We start from the raw sequence: 14,002 nt of genomic DNA, 5'->3' as shown, positions 1-14,002 counted from the left end.
TCGACAGCTCTCCATGTTGTATAAATGCGTTCGGAACTCTGGTGTCAAAATTTCGTGTATCTGAAAAGCCAATAACACTTCGCTCGCAAATAGTGGACAAAATTGTCAGGGCTACATGTGCTATCCATAGCTGGCAGAGAAAAACAGCTCCACAAAAATACTTACAGCCCCAACTGATAGACCAAGAGAACGTGGATAGTGAAGAGACAGGGACATGGTGAAGCCTAAATGCTGAGGGGCTGATAGACGCAAAGCTACAAGTCTGCAGCAGTAAATATTCGAAACAGGCAGAATTAAGAAGCGAATGATTTGCGAACTACTTTGCTACAGTTATAGCTGTACCATAGCAAAATTAAAGAGTTTAAAAATACGTACCAATACTAAAAATTGTAAATGTTAAGCACTGATATGACTTTTTAAATAAATTAATATCGAGTAATTGTGTATCCTTCTCTCCTGTACACAGATTCCTTAAAAACAAATCAGCCAACTCGAACCAAGGGATTTTCGTCTTGTAGATGTTCTGCTTGCCTGCACCTATCGTAGTTCATTTGTACATGTACTCCTAGTTGAATGTATTTTACTCTGTAGCTCAGACATCGTCAGTCCTTCAATGTTCAGACCATGTGGGCTGGCCTCAAGTGCGGCAACACTTTGCTGCTTGTTTTTCTAGTCGGCATCACTGAAATACCACAAACACTTATGCATAGCATAGATGTCCATAAAGTGAAGAATTTCTTCTGCTCCCCATTTTATATTTCCATTTTTTTGCACTATAATGACACACCTAGCCTCAAAACTTGTGCAAGTAGTGTCGCCAAAGTTGGAGCGAGCTGAAATACTTAGTTTCACCAACGAGTTGTACAAACACATGTTCAGCTAGTAGAGTTGCATGCAACCTAGTGTCATCGTGCAAACTAGGCCTTAAGCCGTTGCACATGGACTGTGCTGTCGAACATCAATGTTGAGCATACCGAATTCAACATGCTGGTGAATGCTCAGTAAGAATGTAGCGTATGCATATGGTGGTGTGCCTTAAAGGCCAACTCATATTGGCTGTCACGTCACATCCCATCCTGTCAAAACATTCCGCAATGCATTTCAAATGGCGGCATCCGATTGGCCATCATGTCATGTCATGTCACCCCACAGCACAAAGGAAGAAAGTATTGATGGTTGTCATCATCCATCCATTGTTGATCATGTGACCCCCCAAGCTCATCACCTCCTGATACACACCATGTGCAGATCGCCATATTTCGTTTCATCATTGTTTTAATCAATTGTTTGTTACTCATTATTTGTATAAATTGTTTCGATCTGTTATTTCCTTTGTTAAAATGTACCTTTAATTTCGAAAGATCAGTTGAAGCACGGCGCTAGCAGTCTGAATTGTACGACATGGGTGTACTGAATTATTTGCCCTCTACTAAATGTATGAAGTGGATTTTTATACATGCCAGTGCCATATTTTATAATGGAATGGATTGCAATATTGGTGCAACTTGAAGTGAAAAAAGTGATGTAAGTAGAACAGATTGATTAGTAGGTGGGATTTATCTTAATGTTGTAGTGTTTCATAATGAAATGGACTGAAGCATTCAGTCACTGAAATATGTGTTCCTAGCAGGCTTATTTATTTTTAAGAAACTCTCTGGATTGTGTGCGAAACAGTTTTGCAAGCATCAGTTGTCAATATTTATGTGGTTTCACTAGCCAAGCCCTCTAGCAATGAGGTGCTTAACTAGTAAAAGCCAAATACAATATTTAAAGAAAATCTATAAACCTTGAAGGGAAAGGAACTGAGGTAGATGTGACTATTGCACAAAAATATGCACTGGCCTAACAACTTAACCTTAAACAGACCCATTTTGCATGGGATATGATGGCACCTCGTAATAATTTGTTTCATCTAGTAATCCTGGCTCCAATTTGACATAACAAATGAAAAAAAAACTGATGCTTCGACTTTATAAAATATGAACAGCAGATTTCTCTTCCTTGAGCTCCTTATATAGTGTTTGAAATTCTCCTTCTATAACGCATAATGGCATTTTTCGGACCCACGCGCCTTTCGTGTTGTTTTGAACTCCTGTCTTCCTTCTCTAATATGCAAGCTATCCCTGAAAGCTGCAAACCATTTGTGTGCTATAAATATAATTTTCGTTCAAATGTGCACTCCAGTATCCATGTATATAAGCTACTGCATTGTGCATGTGCACTTTGCACGTAAATACTGTCAAAAATCATCTTGTGAAGAACGCAATTCCCTCGAAAAAAAAAAATAGTTGAGGACAGTCATGCGAGTTGAGATCATGCAACTTGAACTGACGTGTTGTGACGTTACGGGCAGTAATAATGCACCAACACATGACTGTTCCATGATGTGACACTGCCGTGACTGCCAGTGTGATTTGGCCTTAACGTGGTATGTGCGATCACAGTGCACTCCAGTGGCTGTTCTCGTTGCATCTGGCTCGCAAATCACACTGTTGATTAAATGGACCAGCCTAAAATTCCTGCTTTAGCTCTATTAACACACGCATTTCCTCCATTGTTCACATGCTTGTCATGTTGTTCTGTTTGTGGTAAACATAAACAAAAATTTCAATATCCATGCACATACTATAAGGCAAAAAGGAGAGTTCTATAGCCAGTCAGTAAGGACATTGGCTTATAAAAGTTCCATTACAAACAGTGTGGAAAAAGTTACAATAGTTTTCCATATAAGATTAAAGTTATTTCATCACTCTCACCGTTTAGTAAAATTCTAAGATCATTCTTACTTGATCACCATTCCTGTTCAGCAGCATAGCCTTTAAAATGTGTGAAATACAGTATTTGAAACAGAAAAGTGCGAAATACCTCACTGCAAGTAGTGCAAGCATCTTGTAGGTCAAGCCAATTTACAAACTGAGTCCTTAAAAAGAGCACACTTACGTTTACATAACATCGAATATTATTGAGTATACTTTTTAAACTAATAAGAAAGTGGCAGAAGCTATCAGAAAACTAGAAAAACAGCAAAAATATTTTTTGACACAGTGAGACACTAAAGCAAGACAGACCAGCCAAAACCCTACAACTCTACTCAATGCGCTATATTGAGATGATTATTGTGGGACGATACTTTGCATCTTAACATCTCCTGAGATGAATGGTAGATTATTAACTGATCCTGAGATGAATGGTAGATTATTAACTGAAAGCTTTAACTGTGTATATGTTATTAGCTGATATTTAATTATAATGAACTGTGCCAAGGACATTGTATTTCTTAAGGATACTCCATGTGCCACTGCCTTGAAATGTCATACCTTCATAACACACAAGTTACAATAATTCTTCAAGTAACAATATGACTGTTCCCTTCATTTTATTACAACAAATCATACAATTAACGTCATCTTCTCGAGAGATCCTCAATCTGCAGATGAAATGATACATATAAATATGGGCTTCAACTGAATGTCAATATGGCGTCTTGCGACTTTGTACTGAAGAGAGATGACGTGCTTGTAACATAGGTGGCTTTCTTCCATCTCGCTGCTCAACATTCAAATGCACATTCAGAATATCTGACATGCTAAATATTACACCATGATGTCAGAAACTCGGCACACCCGAATGCAGTCTGTGTGGCGACAGCCGTAAGAACGAAGTTTCGATGGATGACGCCATCGTCCATTATTAATCATGTGAACCCCATCCTTCCAATACTTAGCCATACTCTCCATCTTCAATCCTTTGTTTCATAGTTATACGTTAGATCATGGTTTCCGTTGTTGATATCAGTTGTTATTCTATGTCTTTGTTATTCGTTCTTCATTACCTTTTGTCATTTTTTATAAATTGAAAACAGTTGAAAATAGCAATGTCTATTGAAATCACATGACTAGGAATTAACTTCATGTGGCAGACAGTGTCAGTACATCATGATGTGATGGGTGGTGTGACAATCAGTGTAAACTGGCTTTAAAGCTTGTTGATGGCCAAAATAAAGTTTGTAAGGGATATTCTTGATCAGTTTTGCATTTTAAATTGCAGATTTGTAGCGAAAACTTATACATACCAACAGATCAAAAAATTATAAAACAATGCATAAAGCCTGTTTGTCTTATCCATTGCACTTTTTTCTATAGCAAGTAACATCATAAACGACAGCATTTTTCTATTTAAGTGGAGCTAGCTTTTTCACCTAGTTAAACGTTACTTTCAGAAAAATTGCTTCATCAATTTATGCACTTATTTGTACACAGTGTAGGCATAAGTTCTGTTCTGTTATTGTAAATCCTAAATCATTTTTCACTTTGAAATATCTGGCCTCGTTTTCGGAAGAATATTCAGAGGGAAAGATGTCCAAGTCAGATCATCATGGAACATTCGCAGTTTGTCACAAAAACAAAGCAAAAACATAAAGATTAAGAAGATATAAAAGCACAAAATTTACTATTATAATAGAAGTGAGTGTGGGGAAAACAGCTTAGCTTCCAATGTTTGAAGATAACATAATGCTCCCAACCAACGTCACAGTCAAAACTTTCTTTCCAAAAAATCTTGATGGCGACGTGATGTGATGTTGTCGACCTGCATGACTGTCCCCAGTTGATATGCATTGTGGAATGTTTGGATGTAACTTGATCACAAGTATGTATCAAGCAACTACACTATAAGGAACGCCATTGTGCTTTGAAGCTCTGCTATGAAACATGAACTGCTGTCTTTAGCAGCACTGGCAGTTATGGCCATTTCACACTAGGCACCATGACACACCAAAACATTCCACAATGGATTTTAAATGGCGGCATTCATACTGTCTGTCACTTTCATGGCACACACAAGGTTTCTCAGAAACAAAGTTTTGATGGCTGATGTCGTAGTCCATTGTTGATAAAAAGAAGACCCCCAAGCTCTTTTTCTTTTGATACACAGCCATGCTCTCGCCCACTGTACTTCTTTTCATTGCGCTTTCAGTTGGTCTTGATTTTCATAATTGATTTCAGTAATTGTACTTCTTTTTTATTCGTTCTTTGTTCATTTTTTGTTATTCGTTACAGATTGAAAACAACTGAGGACACTCATGGGAGTTGTCATGTAATTTGAACTGACTTGATGTGGCGCGATGGACAGTGTGAATATGCCCTGAAATGACGACGCTGTTAGATAGTGGGGCCATAATGGTCAGTGTGAATTGGTGTTTAATCTCCAATAAGTCTTGGAAAAATTAGTTGTTCTTGGAAGGGGTGGAGACGTCATTTTGCATGCACAAAACTGAGATTTTTGTCTGTTTTGCCTTTTCTGCCATGTTCCCACAGGTAACGAAAACTACACTCTCATCCATTCATCCCTGCTTGGCGAACAATCAAATGACCCCACATCTGTAGAGCTGGCATGTGGTAAAATCGTTCTATAACAAACCATGAGATGTTCACTGTCTGAGGGGTGTCATTGAGTGTAGGAACATGTTAGCGCCATCAGTGGGCAAATGTTAGTAGCCGAGAACGTCACATCGAAGTCAGCTGACACCACTCCTGCTATGACTTGTCCTGGTGCAGAGGTAGCATAGACTCATTGTCATGCCAGTTGGCCCAGTGATCAGAAGACACAAAAGTAGAAATTACTGGCCTCAGGCATCTTCCTCCACAACTATCCAAGAGCTTCAGCAGCTGTTACGTGATGGACCTGACCTCATTCTGCATTTGTCCATTCGACAGTGCACACCTTGAATCCTTTGCTTGTGTATGTTAATTGTTAGTGTCGTTGCCAAAAATTGCTTTATATTCAACTATGTAAATAAAAAATTTGTGAAGTGGTGAAATGTTTTAAAACTTTGTGATAGGAAACTCATTCTCATCTTCAGCAGTTCCCTTTAACCACTGAAGAGTATTCATGTAACCCAGCATAATTTGCACCAATGCAGTGCAGGTCTATGAAAGATATACTGTATGGATATGCTGGGGTTCATATACTGTAGCAACAGAAAAATCGATATGTTAAAGATATTTTCATTTCAATAATGTTAGAATTAAGTGGAAGTAGAAAACTTGTTTGTGCCTTCATAGATTTAAAGCCACTTTTGACCTCAAATAAAATCCAGCTATAACACAATATTGTTCTTATTGGCACAATTACTGAATCATGACAGGTTCTAAACAACGACATAAAGTGACAACAAAGTTATTTTATATTTTCGGCAGCAGTAACCTCTCAGAACTTTGACTAAAAACTGATGGGATAACAGCCTTTCTTTCTGAAGTGCCATAAGGGTATGTAACTAGCAGTGAGAGTCTCACGTAATAATGCGTGGCAACATACAATAGCGGAAGTAACAATATCCGCAATTGCTAGGTATCTCAGTGTTACTTGTAATGTAACAAGAGCTGGTATCATTTGTATATCTAATTTCTGTGTAAAGGAAAACACAGCTTGATAATGGAGACACAGTAAAACCACACAGATCTTTATCATAGGATAACAAAATGTCTTATTATTTTCAATGATTATCACAGCACAGCTCAAAAGGAACACAAAATTAGTTTATTCATTTATAAGTGACTTAGAAACATCTCTCCATTCCATTTCACTAACACTTTCACTAGTATGGTTGGCACCCAAAAATGATTTATGATGAATCTGTTTTCTTTATTTTGGTGATCTGTGTTCTTTTCGTTTTTGTAAGGTCTTGAGATAAATTCTGCACTACTACGTTCAACGACTGAAGAAATTATTAGACTGGTGAATAAATTCGTAGTGTTTATCCTTTACATGTTGGTATTCCGGTTACCATTGGGTTATTTATAGATTGTCAGCTTTCATTCGTACTTCATTGTTGGTAATGGAGTTTACATATTCTCATTTTATCATTTGGAGATAGTGAGTGGAGCTATGGACATTAGAAAATGGAGTAACAAGTGAGCAATTGAAACATTTACGACATATTTTTCTGTTTGAGTCGAATAGATGAGTGACAGCAGTGGAGGCAGCCAGAAACATTTGTGTGCCATGAATGGGGATACTGCCACTGGACAGAGTATGATAAGAAAATGATTTCCTCATTTTTTAAGACGGATCATTTTGACATTAGTGACTCTCCATGTTCAGGAAGACCTTTGGGCTTTGATGAAGGTCATTTAAACTCATTCAACCTAGAAATAACCACGTCAGCGTACTTGAGAACTGGCAGATGTGATGAACTGTGACCATTCCACTATTGTGCAATATTTGCGTACAATGGGGAAAGTTAAAAAGGTTGGTGTATAGTTACAGAATGCTCTAAGCCAAAATCACAAAAATCAGCAGGTGGGTATATGTGCGTCTCTGCTAGCTCATCTTCAATTGGGTCATGAACAACACTGAACATTATATTCTGTACTATTACTGGTGATGAGAAATGCTGTCTTTATGCTAACACAAGGAAAAGAAAGGAATGGTTGAGCCTAAACAAAGCAGCAACTCCCCACTTACAAGAGATAATGTTATGCATTTGGTAGAACAGTCACAGTGTGTTGTACTACAAATTACTTCAGTAGTGTCCTCGCCACCACTGTAGTGTCTTGTACCATAGGAATCAAGGGAGAGGACGTTGTTTGTGGCCCGGTTCCTCTTTCTACAACACAACTGCATACATGGATTAACAGGGTTCTTTATTTACATGAATAAGAAGCTACTTATCTTTAAGACAGTCCATGTGTTGTGGTACAAGCTCTTCCATAATAGTCCATGTAAGAGAGTCACTGCTGGTGAAGTACAAGTCACGCTAGGCGATGAACAATAGACTCCAAACTGCAGTGCGAGTTGGTGCATCAGTGAATGAGCTAGTGACTCAGCAACTGCGCTGGTGCTTGATATTGAGACTGAGACTGAGGCCTCTGGTCAGTGGCGGCGATATAGATATTTGCAGTGAAGAGGGCGCTGGCGGCATGTTGCTTCTAAGTCTTCCCTTGGCCTCTCTCCTGATAGGCACGCTTGAACCAGCACCTACTATTGATCTTCTTGCTGCAAATTTGTCGACCTGCGTGCTGGCGAAAACTTGCACCCCCCCACCCCGACATGCCACACCATTGTTGTTTAAGGAGGATGCAAATGACAACGGGGAGGGAGGTAGGACGCTCGACGTTGAGATGAGCCTGGAACCTCGACTGTGGAGAACGGTATACTCCTGACCGTACAGCGCTATCTGGTTTGCGAGGCAACAAGATCATCCTACGGAAACTGCTGCCAGGGCACACGTCCCGGTCTGAGGGCGTGTCCTGGGGCGATGACGGCGACAGCGATGGCAGTTGCAGCTCCATTGGTTCGGAGAGCGGAGACGGCGGGGGCGATGGTGCATCGTTCATCCCATCCTCCTGGGGTGCCCTGGTGGCACCAGCGGGCGGCTGCGAAGGGCGCGCGGTCCAGTGAGGCAGTGAACCTGGGGGAAGAAAAGCAGCAAAATCATACGACAAATGGGAAGCACGAATTTCGTTCTGGTGGCGGCGCTACAAACCATCGGAACCCTCAATCAATCAATGCCTATGCGTTCCTGGATCGTGCCTCTTCCCAGCGCCCACAGTTGCCATAAACCCTGAAAAGAACAGCCATAAACCCTGAAAAGAACAACATCGCGAGCCGCAAAGCGATACTTGTGGACCATTGGCGGTGCCGGATGCTGTGGTGGGTGTAGCAAATGTAGTAGCATCCGATGGCGGTGGCTATGCGGAAGTTTTGTCGGTGATGATCAGTCTCGTGGGTGGGAGCGATAGGAGGCGAGAAAGAGTTACAGTGCCTGTTCTCGTGTGTGGGTAGTGCGAAGCTTGGCCATCTGTTGCTTCAAAGTGCGTACGAAGTGCTCTGCTTCTCTGCTGTACTGCGGGGGAAACGGAGCACTTGTTAGATGAGAAATGCCATTCCGTTCACAAAACTGTTCAGTCACGTGAAGTGAACTGTGGCCCGCTGTCCGACACAAGTTCTTCAGGCAAACCTATGGGAAATATGGAGGACAATGCTTGATTGGTGCTACATGATGTGTTAGAGTTTGTAGACACCGCAGATGGGAACTTACTAAAAGAATCTATCATTAGGAGCAAATGAGTGTTCAAAAATGGTCGTGCAAAGTCACTGTGCACTTGCTGCCATGGCAATTGAGTCTTAGGCCAAGCTGCGAATGTTTGTGGCTGAGTGGATTGTTTCTCCGTGCATGTGCGACCTTGTGACGCCATCTGCTCAATATGAGCGTCCATGCCCTGCCAAGTACAGTGCCGGTGCGCTAACTGTTTTGTGCGAACAATGTCCTTGGTGAAGCAATAGTAACACACCCTTTTGCAATACATTGGGAACAAGCACAAGCAATTGTCCACTGTCATTATGACCTAGGATCACACCCTTTTGACCTGAAAGATTAGGCCGAGGTGCAAAATATCGGCGCACAACTGAGTTCCGGATACTGTTCAATGAACGAGGCCAATGCGTGCAAATGTAATGCAACAAAATCTTGAGATCCGGGTGTGCTTCCGTGGCACGCACAATTTTTCTGTAGTGCAAGGGAAAAGATTCCAGCAATTGAGAGTTCTGTGCATCGATTTGGCAACAAGATGCTGCAGATGCATCAAAATCAGAGTCAGGGACAACTGGAAGGCGAGATAGGGCCTCTGCATTGCCATACTTTGCCGTAGGTCGGTACATAATTTCATACTGATACGGCGAAAGCAACAAAGCTCATCACAGCTTGGTTTGAGACACCATGTCACGAATTGCGCGGATCCTCCCATCGGAGGTTCGAGCCCTCCCTCGGGCATAGGTATGTGTGTTGTTCTTAGCATAAGTTAGTTTAAGTAGTGTGTTAAGTCTAGGGACCGATGACCTCAGCAGTTTGGTGCCTTAGGAATTCACACACTTGCTCAACAAAGCCCATCGATGCAATTTTTGAGCAGTGTATGTAGGAACCAGCTTTGACAGATGAAACAAGCACTGCAAAGGCTTGTGATCTGTCACTAAATAGAACTAGCGACCAGGCAAATAGTGATGGATTAATAAAATTTTCTCGGGCTTCCAGCTGCGTCAGGTGGTTGAAATCCCAAGAGCTTTCGACAGAGCTCTCCCCAGTCATTGTCAAGTGATAAGAATGACAGCTGTGTCGCCGTGGCCGCGTCATTATATAGCCGCGAAACCATGCATTCATACAAATAGTGATGGGATTTTGTCACACCATACACAAAAGCGAGAGCTTCTTTTTCAACCTATGAATAATTGCACGACTTTTGAGTTAACAGTTTTGAGGTAAAAGCAACAGGTCTGTCTTGTGCACCAGTTCTGTGCTAAAGCACAGCGCCGATTCCGTAGGAAGAAGCACCGAATGCAAAACTACTGCCTTGGCAGGGTCAAAATGCACTAAACATCCGTCACCAAGCAAAGCAGTTTTGAGGTTCTGAAATGCGTCTTGACGGCCTTTAGTCCACACGAAAGGCACATTTTTGCGACGCAAGCGATGGAATGGAGCCTCGGTCTGAGTGGCATCTGATATGAATCGAAATAGAGTATGTCTTCTTGCCTAGTACCGACTGCAGTCCAGACACAGTGAGAGGAACAAGCAGGTCACGGACTGCAAGAAAATGAGGTTGGAAGGGTTGCACACCTTGACTGTTTATCACAGACCTAAGTACTGTCGTTCAGTTTCAAAAAGTCACACTTTTGGAGACGACACTTGAGTCCTGCTTCTGACAACACCACTCAAAAAAGAATACGCAAATTGGTAATTTGTTTCTCTGGTGTACGAACTGAGACGACAATATCCTCAAGGTAGTTTGAACAAAATGGCGCTTTAGCAGGCAGCTGTTCCGAGTAACGTTTGAAAAATGGCGGATGCGGAAGCACTGCCGAAGGGCAAACGCAAATACTTGAACAGTCCTAAATGCGTATTTACAACAAACGCTTTCTGTGATTCTTCATCCAATAGAATTTGCAAGTAGGCATTACTCAAATATATCTTAGAAAAGTAACGTCCTGCATCAAGCCTGTCCATGAGTTCCTTAGGGCGAGGTGATGAATAAGTCTCAACAACTGTCTGTGGGTTCATTGTAGACTTGAAGTGACCACAAATGCGAATTCGACCGGAAGACTTAGGCAACAAAACCAATGGACTTGCCCACTGACTAGCTTGAATGGGAGCAATTACACCATTATCTTGCAATTCTTTCAATTCACTGATTACTTTGTCTCTTAAAGCAATTGGAATGGGATGGGTCTGGAAAACTTATGCTGTGCATTGTCTTTCAATGTAACGTGTGATTCTGAAAATAGTTCAGAAAAAATTCTTTAGGCAAACTAGCTACACTGTCTTGTTGATTAAAAGTAGTCCCAGAGAGTACATTGTCTTGGGTGCTAAATCCAAACCAATCAAAAGCGCCTACACCAAAAATGTTCTCACTGTCTCTTGATTTCAACACGGCAAAGTTCACTGTCCTTGTGTGGGATTTGTAAATGATAGGCAAACAACACTGTCCAAACAGTGGAATTTCCTGTCCGTTGTAAACAATGAGATGCTTGTTAGATTTAGAAAGGTGTGATGAGCCTAACTACTCGTATGTGGCACGATTAAGTAAATTTACTGATGCGCCTATGTCTAACTGAAAGTTCACATGACGGTCACCAATTGCTAATGAGACAAACAGTTTTTTAGAATGTCGTTGCACAACACTAGGGTGAGAAGGAGTCACAACCTTCATCTTACATTTGTCAGAACCTGTTGTAGGTTTTGAAAACACAGCATTCGCTTCATGTGCACAAGCCTGCTTTTTCAGGGAGCTGTCAAAATTGGCGTTTTTGTGCCGTTGCAAGCAAACTGCTTGTACATACCTTTTTTTTTCCACACGTGTAACACGTTGCTTTAAGTGATGGGCAATCCTGTCTTTTATAGCGAGCAAAACATCTAGGGCAAGACTTCACTAAGGCCAAGTGGGATTAGCCGACCACTCTAAGGTGCTGCAGTCATGGACTGTGCGGCTGGTCCCGGCGGAGGTTCGAGTCCTCCCTCGGGCATGAGTGTGTGTGTTTGTCATTAGGATGATTTAGTTTAAGTAGTGTGTAAGCTTAGGGACTGATGACCTTAGCAGTTAAGTCTCATAAGATTTCACACACATTTGAACACACTGTACTTTTCTCATCGTCACTGTAGTGTTTGTACCACAGGAATCAAGGGAGAGGGTGTTGTTTGGTAGCCGTATCCTCTTTCTACAACACAACTGCATACGTGGATTAACAGAGTTCTTTATTTACATAAACAGGAAGTTACTTATCTTTAAGAGAGTCCATGTGTTGTGGTACAAGCTCTTCTATAATATTCCATGTTAGCCTCAATGCTGGTGAAGTGCAAGCCACACTATAAGATGAATGACAGACGCCAAATTGGAACGCAAGATGGTGCGTCAGTGAATGAACTAGTGACTCAGCAACTGCGTTGGCGCTTGAGATTGAGACAGTGACTGAGACTGAGCCCTCCAGTCAGCGGCGGCCATCTAAATACTTGCCTTCGAGAGAGTGTTGGCTGCATGTTGCTTGCGAGTCTCTCTTTGGCCTCTCTCCTCATAGGCGCGCCTGATCCAGCGCTTACTATCGGTCTTCTTGCTACATCTTTGCTAGCTGTTGTGCTAGCGACAGCTTACACCAGCAAAACTTCTCTGAAGTGTAACCATAGTCACTGATGACATTTATTGTCGACAACTGAGATGGCTTGCAGACACAGTCCAAAAACAACGACCAAGAAGACTGAGTGAAGTCGTGCTATTTCATGATAAGATCCACCTGAAGTCTGTCAGTTGATAATACTCAAAATCAATTTATTGACACCATTTATGTTCACAAATGTTAGTTCTGTGCTCTGTTAGTAGTTCAAAATAAATAAGGAAAGTGTTTTTTGAAAATAAAGGAATAATTTCTTTGACAACTTAAAGTTGTTAGAAAATAACACAAGTAAACTCTGCAAGAGACTGTCTTCTGGAATGTTCTCTTGCAAACGAAACAGACTATCTTCTTAGACATGAACAGCAGGCAGAAAATTAATGTCCCATCTCACGAGCAGTCCATCTCCAGAATACTAAGTCATGTTGTGCTGTGGTCCCTGGTGACAAGGATGACATAGAGTCTGGACAGCAGCATGGTGCTGGCGATCTTCTGATTCTGCTGATGGAGGCAGAATTGCCTGCTGCTAACTCGGAGAAGGCAGCTATACCCACGTGGTGGATGACTACCAGATACTTATTGCTCCAGCGATATGGGCTCGGATAGGCTGAGGCAAATGGAATGGAACTTTTTGAGCTCAAAAATAATGGCCAATGATTTATTAAGGTAGGCTGCCATCGAGATGTTTATGTAGTAAGTTTAATTTGTTTTAGTACTGTGAATATTTTAATTGCGTTTTACATTAGTTTATTGAACACAACAGTAATCATCAAAGAGTAATTAATCAGCAACAGTATATTCGACCACAATATGTAAAACAATCTAACAATGTTAAAGTAGTTTACCAATTCTACGCCTGTAGAAACCTACGGGATCTAACGATGCCATTAAACCAGTGTAGTTTGAAGAGCATTTTCGTCCAGAAATGAATTGCCTTGACAGTTGATCGATCAAGAGCGGATGAGGTAAAAGGTTACGAGAAAATGATCAGAGAGACAAGTGTCTGAGAGATGACTTCCCCATCAATACAAGTGCCTGAAAGCTGACTTGCCTATCAAGCTACTGAATAGTTTTGTTTCTCAAATCAACAGAGTACGTTATCATGCAGTAGCATATGTGATGTAGTTTTGTCCATCAGTTGTTGTCAATAAATTTCAACAGTGATGAACAAACCCTTGGGGAAGAATTCGTAGTGCAAAACACAAATTTGGAGCTATCAGATGGAAAATATTGTCTTCACACTTATCTATGCTCGAGTTTATGTCTTTTGGTAGGGCTCATCCTTTCATTTCTTCTTAGGTAGTTAACGATAAAGACATTATAACTCGTCACCAGTAACAGTATTGCGTAG

The sequence above is a fragment of the Schistocerca gregaria genome, chromosome 1, assembly GCF_023897955.1.
Source record: "Schistocerca gregaria isolate iqSchGreg1 chromosome 1, iqSchGreg1.2, whole genome shotgun sequence".
Classification (NCBI taxonomy): Eukaryota; Metazoa; Arthropoda; class Insecta; order Orthoptera; family Acrididae; genus Schistocerca; species Schistocerca gregaria.
Note: the sequence above shows the minus strand (reverse complement) of the source record.